Raw genomic sequence first — 11,202 nt, 5'->3', positions numbered from 1 at the left:
CGTAGGGCTTTTATGCTGGCCCGTTTGAATGTTTTTCCCTCAGCATTTGTCAGGGGAAGATATCAAAACATTCCTAGAAACAAGAGACTCTGCAGATGCTCTATGAATGTCCCGGACACTGTAGAGCATATTCTCCTTCATTGCCCATTGTACAGTACGCTCCGTCAACGCGTGCTGTCCCCTCTTTTGGGTGGTTTGGAACCGCAGCAAGGTGAATGTGTGGGTTTCTACCTATCCGACGTTGACCAAAGGGTAACGGCGGGGGTAGCCGAGTTTTTGGTAGCAGTCCTCCAAGGAGCAGGATAACAAGGAAAACCACTGACTCTATATGTATATATATATATGCATTTAGCAAACTGCTGCCTTTTTATATATATTTCAAGGCTTTTATATGTTATTTTCTCTTTTAAGGTTTTATTTCCACAATGCCTAATAAAGGTTTGATAAAGTATAAAGATAAAGTAGGTAACATTCTAGTACACCAGTCACGGAAAATTGCTGATGTGTTAAGCAAACTAAACCTGATGGATGCTAACCCTGTAGACACACCGATGACAACAGGTTATCAGGTAGATGACACTGAAGAAGCATTTTCTGACACTACACTGTACAGAAGTGTGCTAGGCAAGCTAAACTTCATTGCCAGATGTTCAAGACCAGACATTGCTGTTAGCTGTAATTTGCTAAGCAGACAAGTCAACAATCCTACTGTTAAGGATTGGAAAGCTCTGAAACGCATAGCGCAGTATTTGAAAGGCACTATGCATTACAGACTGAGATTTAACAATCAGAAGTCTGGTGGTCTTGAGATATTTGCAGATGCAAGTTTTGGAAGTGACACTACAGACAGGAAAGGTACGTCTGGAGTTTGCTATATGTACAATCAGGGTCTATTTGATTGGTCATGCAAGAAGCAAACAACAGTTAGCTTAAGTACTTGTGAAGCTGAACTGAATGCACTGTCTTATTCACTTAAAGATTGTGAATGGTTGTTACAATTGTGCAAAGACATGAAAATTCCTGTCAAATGTCCAATCCAGGTTTACCAGGACAACAAAGCATGTTTGGCTTTGCTGAATTCTGAAGGTTGTAAGCAAAGCACGAAGCACTTGCAATTGAAGTTGCAACATGCTAGGGAACGTATTCAGAAGGGACTCGTAACGGTGTCCTATATGCCAGGTAATGAAATTCCTGCTGATGTATTGTCCAAGATTGTATCAAAGAAGATTGTATGTGCAGAAGTTGGGTTTGTACTGATATTGTACGAACACGCTGCCCAGTGATGTTCACAGAAAGGGGGAGGATGTTGGTTTCTGCTCTCTTCACTGTGCAGCGAAATGCTTGTCACAAGACAATGTTTACATTCCACAGTCAGAGTTGCTGTTGGAGTTTCTCACAGGAAAGGAGACTGGATGTGACGTACACTGGTTTCCTGTTTTTCTCAGTTCTCTCCGTGCTTCAGAGGAGAGAGGAAGCTTCTCTGCTTGCAGCAGAAGCAAGATGCATGTATGTAATCTCTCAGCTTTGAAGTGTAAATAAAGTAATGTAGAGTATGTGGCACGTACTGCTCATTATTCCACTGCATAAAAGACTCTGCAAAAACAACATATTTTATGTTGATGACATCATCCATATTGGAAAGGCAGATAAACAGGTGCAGACGTTTGCCAAAGAGCTTGGGAAACAGTTTCAGCTCAAGAACCTGGGTGCAGTAAGAATCTACCTGGGCGTGCAGATAGTGAGAACTGAGGATGGTAGCTCCTTGCTCAGTCAGAAAGGCAAGATTGAGCAGTTGCTTGAGAAGTTCAGAATGTCAGATTGTGCAGGAGTTTGGACACCTATTGAGACAAACTTCGTGAAAGATAGCCAGCAAGCAGAAAGTGCCGAGTTTGAGAATGCTGAGCTCTTTCAGTCAGCTCTAGGTAGTCTGTTGTATCTGTCCCAATGGAGCAGACCAGACATTGCCTTTGCTACCAACCTGCTAAGTAGGGAAGCGTCAAAGCCCAGTGTGAGTGCTTGGCATGGTATCAAGTGGGTACTGCGCTACCTGCAGCATACTAAAGACTTCTGTCTTAAGCTGCCAGCTGAAGGTGAGGCAAAGCTCACATGCTATGCAGACAGTGACTGGGCGAATTCGCAGGACTGCAAGTCTGTGTCTGGGCTGGTGGTAAAGTTTGGGAAGTCACTAGTTGGGTGGAAGTCCCGGAAGCAAAGTCTCATTGCGCTGTCTTCTAGTGAGGCTGAATTCAGCGCACTGTCAGATTTGTGCCGGGAACTAGAGTTCTATAGATGCTTGGTGCAAGAGATCTATGGGGATTGTAGCTTGCCCATCATGGTTTGGGAGGACAATCAACCTTGTTTGAAATTGGCTGAATCTGCACAATTTAAGGCCAGAACCAAGCATCTGGACATACGTTTCCAAAATGTGTGTCAGAGTGTTCAGTCAGGTTTGATTCGAGTGAAGTATTGTGCCAGTCACATTAACTTGGCCGATGGATTTACCAAACCTTTAAGCTTCCAGTGTCATGGGGAGTTTTGTGGTGGTTTGGAGTTGGGGGTAAGTTCTGTACATATTTTCCCCACAGTAGCGCAGGGCGAGAGGGGTGTGTGAGGAGAACCTGAGCTTACAGGGTTAAACAGCTCAGAGCCTACTATTTGGGAGGGGGGAGATTCTGCGTCATATCCGAGAGTCTCCAGCCTTTGTTCTTTCTTTCTACTTTCGCTTTTGAGGAGAGTGGATGTGTTTTCATGATGCTGTTCGACAATTGATAGTCTGCTGTAAATAAAAACTGCTTCTAGCCACTAATATCCTGAGTGGACTTTATTTAAGCACACTGAAGAAAGCACTGAAGTTTGCAGCTTTCTCCTACCGCTGCTTAACTCTGCGTTTGCTCAGAGCATCGGAATGTGGCCCTTTGAAGTGCGGAGGCCTGGCCGGTAGCTGCGCAGCCGAAGCGGGCTGGACGCCAGGACTTATCTGAGCAATAAATCTTCTTCAGATGTAGCCTACTTGAACTCAGACCTCCAAGAGGATCTGTACATGCTTCCTCCTCCAGGGTTTGAGGGCAATAGGCCAGATGCAATGTGGAAACTTCACAAGTCCATTTACGGACTGAAACAGGTGCCCAGGAACTGCAACTTGTATCAGAATGAAGTCTTAGAGAGTTTAGGTTTGAAGAGGAGTCTTGCTGACAGCTGCCTGTATCTGAAAGAGTCAGGAGAGTCACAAGAACTGGTCTTGATCTTTGTGGACGGTATATTTTATGTGGCAAGTACAGAGAAGCAGGTTCAAGGCTTTGCCACAAGGCTTGGATAAGGGTTGCAACTCAAGAACCTAGGTGTCAGGGAACTGCCATCGGAGAGTCAGGTGGTGGAAGGGCTCAAGGAGGCTAAGAGACCCTCAGATGCTGAGGAAGGAACCAGCAGGGGGAGAGGGAGAGTTCCTGCAGAAACTCAGGCGGAGGGATGGCTCCAAGATGCTTCCAGTGAGAACAGCGGGGAGGGCTCAGGACCTCCGCTGGGGACGCCTACTCCGCGCAGGAAACTGTCACGCAGAGAATCCAGACGGAGAGTTTCCGTTAAGGAACTCTTATGTTGGCGTAAATTCCGGAAGCGCCCACTGACGGATTCTGCCAGCGATTGAGGTAGCCATGCACCCATGGCTCCGCGGACTGGGAGAGTTTAGAAACTGAATTGCAGAGCCTGGAGGGCTTAAACGCTTACGCACGAGTAGCCCCCTTAATCCCATAACACTAGGTTCAGTCAAAGTTTACCTAGGAGTCCAGATAGATAGGTCTGAAGACAGAAGCTTCTTGCTCAGTCAAAAAGGCAAGATTGAGCAGTTGCTTGAGAAGTTCACAATGTCTGAATGTGCAGGGGTCAGAACACCCATGGAGACAAGCTACGTGGAAAACAGTCAGCAAGTAGAATGCGCTGAGTTAAAAAATGCTGAGATCTTTCAGTCAGCTCTGGGTAGTCTGTTGTATCTGTCCCAGTGGAGCAGACCTGACATAGATTTTGCTACGAATCTGCTCAGCATGGAAGCTAAAAAACCAAGTGTGCAGGCCTGCAATGGTATCAAGAGGGTGCTGCGTTACCTACAGGATACCAAGGATTTCTGTCTCAAGCTGTCAGCTAAGTGTGACGCCAAGCTGATGTGCTGCACAGAAAGCGATTGGGCAAATCTGGATGACAGGAAGTCCGTGACTGGGATGGTAATAAAGTTTGGGGACTCTTTAGTTGGGTGGAAGTCCCGGAACCAAAGTCTCATTGTGCTTTCCTCTACTGAAGCTGTATTCAGTGCACTGTCTGAGCTTTGCCGGGAAGTGGAATTCTATATCTGTTTGGTTCAAGATCTCTGCGGGGATTGTTGTTTGCCAGTCACTGTGTGAGAGGACAATCAACCCTGCTTGAAGTTGGCAGAGTCTGGGCAGTTTAAGGCCAGAACCATACACCTAGACATCCATTTTATCTAGTTAGGCTTGGTGCAGCTGCAGTACTGTCCAAGCCAGAAGAATCTGGCACTTGAGTTTACTAAACTTTTGAATTTCCAGAGGCACAGTGAATTCATAGTCTCACTCTATTCTGCCTTGGTCAGATAACACCTGTAATACTGTGTACAGTTCTGGGCACCATGTGCTGCCAAATACAGCAGTTCTTTCCAAGGATATCAGGACAAAAGGAATGAGGAGGTAGAAAGGGAACCAAAACAGTTTTATTAACAAATAAACAGCAGGCATACAAAGCATAAGATAAAACATACCGGACAGGGGCTACCCAATTTCCCCTTCAGCTGCCTGGAGCCCCAGGTAGAGCAGCAGGAGAAAGACCCCGACCGTCAGTCTCCCAGCATCAGGTCCTTTGATCTGGGCAGAAGCTCACCGGCCCCTCCCACCTGTGGCTTTTATAGCCTGCCTTGATGTAATCAAGTTCACCGGGCATTACTCATGATTAATGCAGAGCGGCTGAGAGTCTTCCACTACCTGCAGCTGGCATCCAGCCAGCACTTACAACACAGAAGAACACAAGAAACTTCCAACAGGTGTGTGAAACACAAGAATCCAGCAGACCTCAAACTGGGGGTGTTAAAGGGAAAGGGACATGCCACCAAAATACAATTGTCTTCCGCATTTCCACTACACACCACAATTTAAGAAGGATGTTGACAAGCTGGAATGTGTCCACCGGAGAATGACCAGGATGATCAGGGGCCTGGAAATGTTTATGTAGAACAGTTGAGGCAGTGATGGCCAAACTCTTTTTAAAAAAAATGATATTTATTAGAAGTTTCAAAAATTACAGAAAAAAGAAAGGAAGAAAACAACAAAAAATTTAACAAAACATACATAACAATACATAAAAAGGAAAAAAACATAAAACCAATACAACAATAACAATAAAAAAACACACATCCAATATTTTTTTTTTATATATATAAATATTTATTAAGATTTTTATAAGAGAAAAGCATAAATAACAAACAACATTGCTTATATCATACACAAAATTTCATAACTTGTTTGGACTTCCTCACGTCTCCTGCTCCCACTTACATTGTTAAAAAGTTTTTTCAAGCAAATTATCATCTTGTTTACAATCTTATATCCACTCGTTTAAATATAATCTAATAGTTCTCCCAAAGGGTTTGTCTTCTCCTTAATCTCGCTTATCATCTAATTCCAATCTAGTTTAGTGGTGGCCAATTATTTATGATCAAGCATCCTTCTTAACATTCAGTCAAATTACAATATTTTTGTAAATAAGTTTTAAATTTCTTCCAATCTTCTTCCATCCTTTCTTCTCCCAGGTCTCGGATAAAAAAACACACATCCAATATTCCATATCTTTATCTTTCATTTACTTGTTTCATCGACCTCCTCACACCTCCCTTTTTGTATTCTAGTTTAGTTATTTGTTTCAGCAAATTCTTTCCATCTTTCTCAATTTTTATTGAGTAATTTATCTTAACAATCTAACCTATTAGTTAGCTCAGCATATCCTTTCCATCTTTCACTATATTCTGTCATTCAATTTACCTTAATTTATTTTAACCTTATCTTACCATAAAATACCTTAAAGCTTAAAACTTAATATTTATTTGTACATAATTCCTTTTATGATTTCTACTAAAGCTAAATATTTTCATTCCAACATTTTTCCTTATGCTCATTAATTTTACACTAATTCCCAAAATAAATTTTTAAAATTTTTCTTCCAATCTTCCTCCAACGTCTCTTCTTCCTGGTCTCGGGTTATGTCAGTCCTTACTGTCCATTCCATGTAGTCCATCAACCTGGTAATCTTTTGTCCGAGGCTCTTAAGTCTTTTCCATGTCCCTTCTGCAGATCTTCTTCTTGTTTGTACCTGCACTTTACCTTGTCTTTTGTTGATCTCTTTCTTAATTTCTTTCCTTTCTCATTGAGGAGTAGGTCTCGGGGATACTCCAACTCAAAAATAACTCCGTCTCTCCTCAGCAGATCAGCCCATTCCCCACAGTCCCATACCCCACAGTCGGCAGTGTAGTCCAGAAAATATTTAAAAGCATGTTTCAAAGTCCGTCCAAAGTTAAGGGCCCCCACTTCTCCAGACCCCCCCTGGCCCACTCCAAATTCAGTCTTCAAGGACAGCGGCTTATGCTCCTGCAGGGCCTCGTGTCTCTCCATTTATGTTACTTGAGGTTCAACAGCAACCTCCTCCATTATCTTCTGAATTTGCACTTGCCCTGTCAAAACAGGTTCCTGCGTTGGCTCCTGAATGGTTTCTGTATAAATATTCACTGTTTGTCCAAAATATTTGACTGCAACAGTCATCAAATCCATCTTCTCATGCATCTGCTCCAACAAAGTGCTTGTCTTGCAAAAAGCAAGCACCAAAACTTCTTCCAAACACATTTTTATTCAAGGTCAGAGTCTGGTCCCACGATCCTAATCTCCACAGCTGTGAAATCCCCAGATCGACTCCAGCAACAATTTAACAAACTCCCTCTAGAGGAGACAATTTCTATTTGTATCCATCTTTTGAAAGCAGGTGCAACAAAAGAGAATTACTTTCATTTTTCAACTTTTTTGTTTCTTTTAAATGCAAAAGGCAACATTGGAATCAATTTGTTTCTCTTTAACTATCTGTCGAAAGACATTCCATTCACAGTCAATGAACTCCCCCAAAAATCTCTGTTTCTGACACCCCGTTCCCAGGTGGAAATTTATCTTTCTTTACTTTCTCTCCTGCAGGCTTGAACAATCAAAATTCCCCCTCTTTACTCCTGCTTCCACGAGGGGTTTTGATGGTTAAAACTGGAGGAATTTTAAACCTTTATATATGACTTTCCTGACTTTAGCTTGCACAATTTTTGCTTCAGTCTATTTATAAAAGCAGAAGGCGGACTTCCTGTTTAGAACCTTCCCGCTTCAGTGCCAAATTAAAATGTTTCTTAATCCAATTTTCCGTTCTACTCACGGGTGCTTGTTTAGAGTCCAATTGTCCACAGGAAAAAGTCAGCGCTCTCCGGCAACGGCTGTGAACCTTCACTCCATAAAAATAGCAGTCGATTCAAAACACTGCGCCGCTCACCCCACGTCGCTTCGGATCCCTGAAAAAGGGGTTTCCTTGTGGAGAGAATCAGAACTTACAGGGTTAAGAAGTTCTGAGTGACGTCTCACATTCCTGAGGCGTGGCCAGGTTTCACAGAGGGGAGTGTCTTTCTCTGTGTGTTCAGTTTGTTCTTCCGTTCCCTGACGGTGGACGCAAAATGTCGGCGCGGTCACCGGGTCTGAACTATGTCTGAGTTATGTTGTTTTTCTACACGATTAAAGAGAAGAGCTAAGCCAGAACGCTCATCAGTAGCCTGATTTATCACACACGCACTGCATCAGTTTCTACGCTGAGTTAACTCTGCTACAAGTAGCTGACGATAAGCAGAGCTGCACAGAGGAAGTGTGCCGGGCTTAAAAGGCTACACAAACAGCCATAAATTACGCCATAGCATAGGTTATGGGTCAGCAAAAGCTTTGAAGCTGATGCCAAGACGTGCTGGTGTGTGTTGAAACTAGCCGAACAGAAGCTGGAACCAGTTGGGAGTCCTGCCTGACGGTTCGTAGGCAGAGGAACTCGCTGGGAGAATCTGATCTGCTGAGCCGGGTGCCGGAAGCTACTACTGGTTACGTGAGTATGCTGGGCCCCAGGGGAGAAGATGGCAGACAGCCATGAGTCGTACGCGGTCCCCTTCGAAAAATTGGACGGAAAAAAATGGGAAGAATGGAGTCGGAAGCTGAAGGCCTGGCTGGTAGCCAAGGGCTTGTGGGAGGCAGTCCAAGGGCCTCCACTACCCCCACCAGCAGCTGATGCTTCGGCAGCAGACATTGCAACTGCTCATGCTTCGCAGAGAAAAAATCAGAAAGCCCTGGGAGCTATTGTGCTCAGCTTGGATGGTTCGCAGCTCCCCTTGGTAGAGGGGCTGGACACTGCTCATGAAGCTTATCGAGCTTTGGAGAGAGTGCACCACAGGGCCACAGCTGGGGCAAAGATACACACTACCAGGCGCCTGTTTGAGATGAAGCTGCGTCCTGGTGATAGCATTAGAAAGCATGTGACTGAGATGCTCTCTGTGTTCAACCAGCTGAGGCTGTTGCAAGTGAACTTTTCTGAGGAGCTGAAGGTTTATATTTTGCTCAGCTCTCTGGACAAAAGTTATGACAATTTGTGTCTAACTTTGGAATCGATGGATCCTCAAATGCTGACGCTGGCTTACGTCACAGGACGTCTAGGGGACGAGGAGGAACGCCGGATCAGAGAGGGCAGGGCTGGCACAGGGAGCTCTTCCAGTTGCAGGGGGGCCAGGCCAGCGGAATGCATGGTTCAGGCTTTTTCCACTCGCCGCTGCTATGTTTGCAATTCTCCCGACCATCTGCGTCGCTCCTGCCCCCAGAGAGCCAGAGAGGCTGTGCAGGATGTTCCCAAGGTCGTTTCCCATGGGAACCAGCCAGGTTTCCATGGCAGCCAGTCCAGGAGGGGAGGCAGGCGTGGGAAGGCGCAAGGAGGACGTGACTCAGGGAGCGAAGACGGCTCTTATCACTTAACAGCTTCCATGGCAATATTACGGGACAACTCCGGTGAGGAGAGAGTGCTACGCTGGGTCATAGATAGTGGAGCCAGCCGGCACCTGATAACAGAGACACCTGCTGTCGAGATGTGGAACTGCAGGGCTGTTTCAGCTGGGAAAAGAATTGAATTTGCTGATGGGACACAAAAAGCGATTTCTAATGTCGCAAATGTTTATTTTTCTGTCTTGAAGGCAGAGTTGGAAGTCTATGTGGCACCTGGGATGAAACATAGTCTGTTATCTGTCCCTTGTCTTTTACAGGAGGGGTATAAGGTGTGCTTCGAAAACAATGTCTGTACAATTTTCAGAGGGGGGAAGCAACTGGTCAGTGTTGCAAAAGGGGAGAACAACCTCTTTGTTCTGGAAATGCCTCTGAAGGGTGTGGGGAATGCTGGGAAAGCACAAGCAAAGGGTGCAACCGATCCCACTCATGTTTCATGTGCTTGTGCATGGCACAAGAAAACGTCACATGGTTCTTTAGAAAAGATCCAGATGTTGCAGGAGTGCACTAAAGGGTGCAAAATACGAGAATGTGGCAGGTCTCTAAATTGTAGGGCATGCAAGATGGCAAAGGTAAAAGGGTACAGTTATCCCAGGGTGGAGAGGGTAACCACAAAACCTTTTGAGCTTGTGCACACAGACCTTTTTGGTCCCATGCCAAAACCAAGTCTGGGCGGGGCCAGGTTTCTGCTGACGCTGCAGGATGATTTTAGCCAGGTTATGTGGTCTTATGCTCTGAGATTGAAAGAAGATGCACCACAACTGATCAAAGACTGGGTTGCAGAGGTGGAACTAAGGTTCTCCACCAAGGTGAGGGGGTTCAAGAGTGACCGATGTGCAGAGTTTACTGGGTCTGCTCTGCAGGAGTTTTTTCGCCAGAAAGGGATACGTCACAAGGTTTGACGGCTCCTCAGGAGAGGGGCGTGGCAGAGCTCAGATGTGAAGCTCTGGTTCAAGCAACAGGGGTTCTACTGTGTGACTCTGGTTTGCCTCAGAGTTTTTGGTGGGAGGCGATGAGAACGGTGACATTCACGATGAACAGGTCCTACAATTCAGTGGTAGGTGAAACCCCACATTTTGTACTCTATGGAGAGAAGCCGCAGGTGCATTTCTTCCGTGTGTTTGGGTCACCGGCCTTGGTGCCGGTGCCAAAAGCTCAACAAAAGCAGGGTGGCCCTAAGTTCCAGAAAATGATCTTCTGTGGGTATGAACCTGCAACAAAGGGATGGAGGTTTGCATATCCAGAAGGTGATCAGACCAAGCTTCTGATCAGCAAACATGCTGAGTTCTGTGAGCAGGATGGTTGGTCAAAGCGCAATGCTAGTCCTGACGTTCTCTCAGAATGTCTGTCTGATTCTGAGGATGAGGGAGAGCCAGAGGCTGAACCTATTGATGAGGACCAGCTCGTTGACCAGGGTCCAGAACAGGGTGGGGCATCTCCACAAGTTGTTAAAAGAGAGCCCAAGAGTGAGCCTGCGTCTCCTGTTAGCATAATGCAGAAAGCCCGAGGACGCACTAAGTCAGAGGGGGAGTCTTCTGATGTAGAGGACACAGTTGCTGGCCCCAGTGGGTCAGAAGAAACACCTGAATTTGTGCTCAGGCGATCCGCTCGAGCAACGAAGGGAATTCCACCTGAGAGGTATCAGGCCACCGGTGTGTGGGTTGGTTTCGCACAGTGCGAATCTGGGAGTTTTGAGGAGGTTCAACAGTTGCCTGAGAAAGACGCCAGGAAGGGGCGAAAGGCAATGGGAAAGGGATTAAACTCTCAGAGGTCTATACATGTATGTTCACATTTTCCCTCAGGATGCGATACGAGAGGGGGTGTGGAGAGAATCAGAACTTACAGGGTTAAGAAGTTCTGAGTGATGTCTCACATTCCTGAGGCGTGGCCAGGTTTCACAGAGGGGAGTGTCTTTCATTCTGTTCTCAGAGGGGCCAACCAGATGTCCCAGTGGGAAGCCTGTGAGCAGGATCCGAGCACAAGAGTCCTCTCCCCTCTGTCGTTTCTACCAGCTGGGATTCAGAAACATTAATGGCCCTGGCTGTTGAGTCTAAGCACAGCCATCCTGGCTGCTAACACTCTCCTCCGCGAATCGGTCTCATCC

At 45.7% G+C, this 11,202-nt stretch overlaps 1 protein-coding gene across 1 annotated transcript in view; it reads right to left on the bottom strand.

Moving 5' to 3' along the window:
• Positions 1-6,814: 6,814 nt before the first annotated feature.
• The window catches only part of TYMP (thymidine phosphorylase), a 242,030-nt gene continuing 237,642 nt past the window's right edge, over positions 6,815-11,202 (bottom strand). The window contains exon 10 of the mRNA XM_083700682.1: positions 6,815-7,874. The gene's annotated coding sequence lies outside the window, so the exon portion shown is untranslated. The remainder of the gene's footprint in view (positions 7,875-11,202) is intronic.

The sequence above is a fragment of the Podarcis gaigeae genome (assembly GCF_964106915.1).
Source record: "Podarcis gaigeae genome assembly, chromosome: 10".
Taxonomy (NCBI): Eukaryota; Metazoa; Chordata; class Lepidosauria; order Squamata; family Lacertidae; genus Podarcis; species Podarcis gaigeae.
Note: the sequence above shows the minus strand (reverse complement) of the source record. Positions and strands in the feature narration are given on the sequence as shown.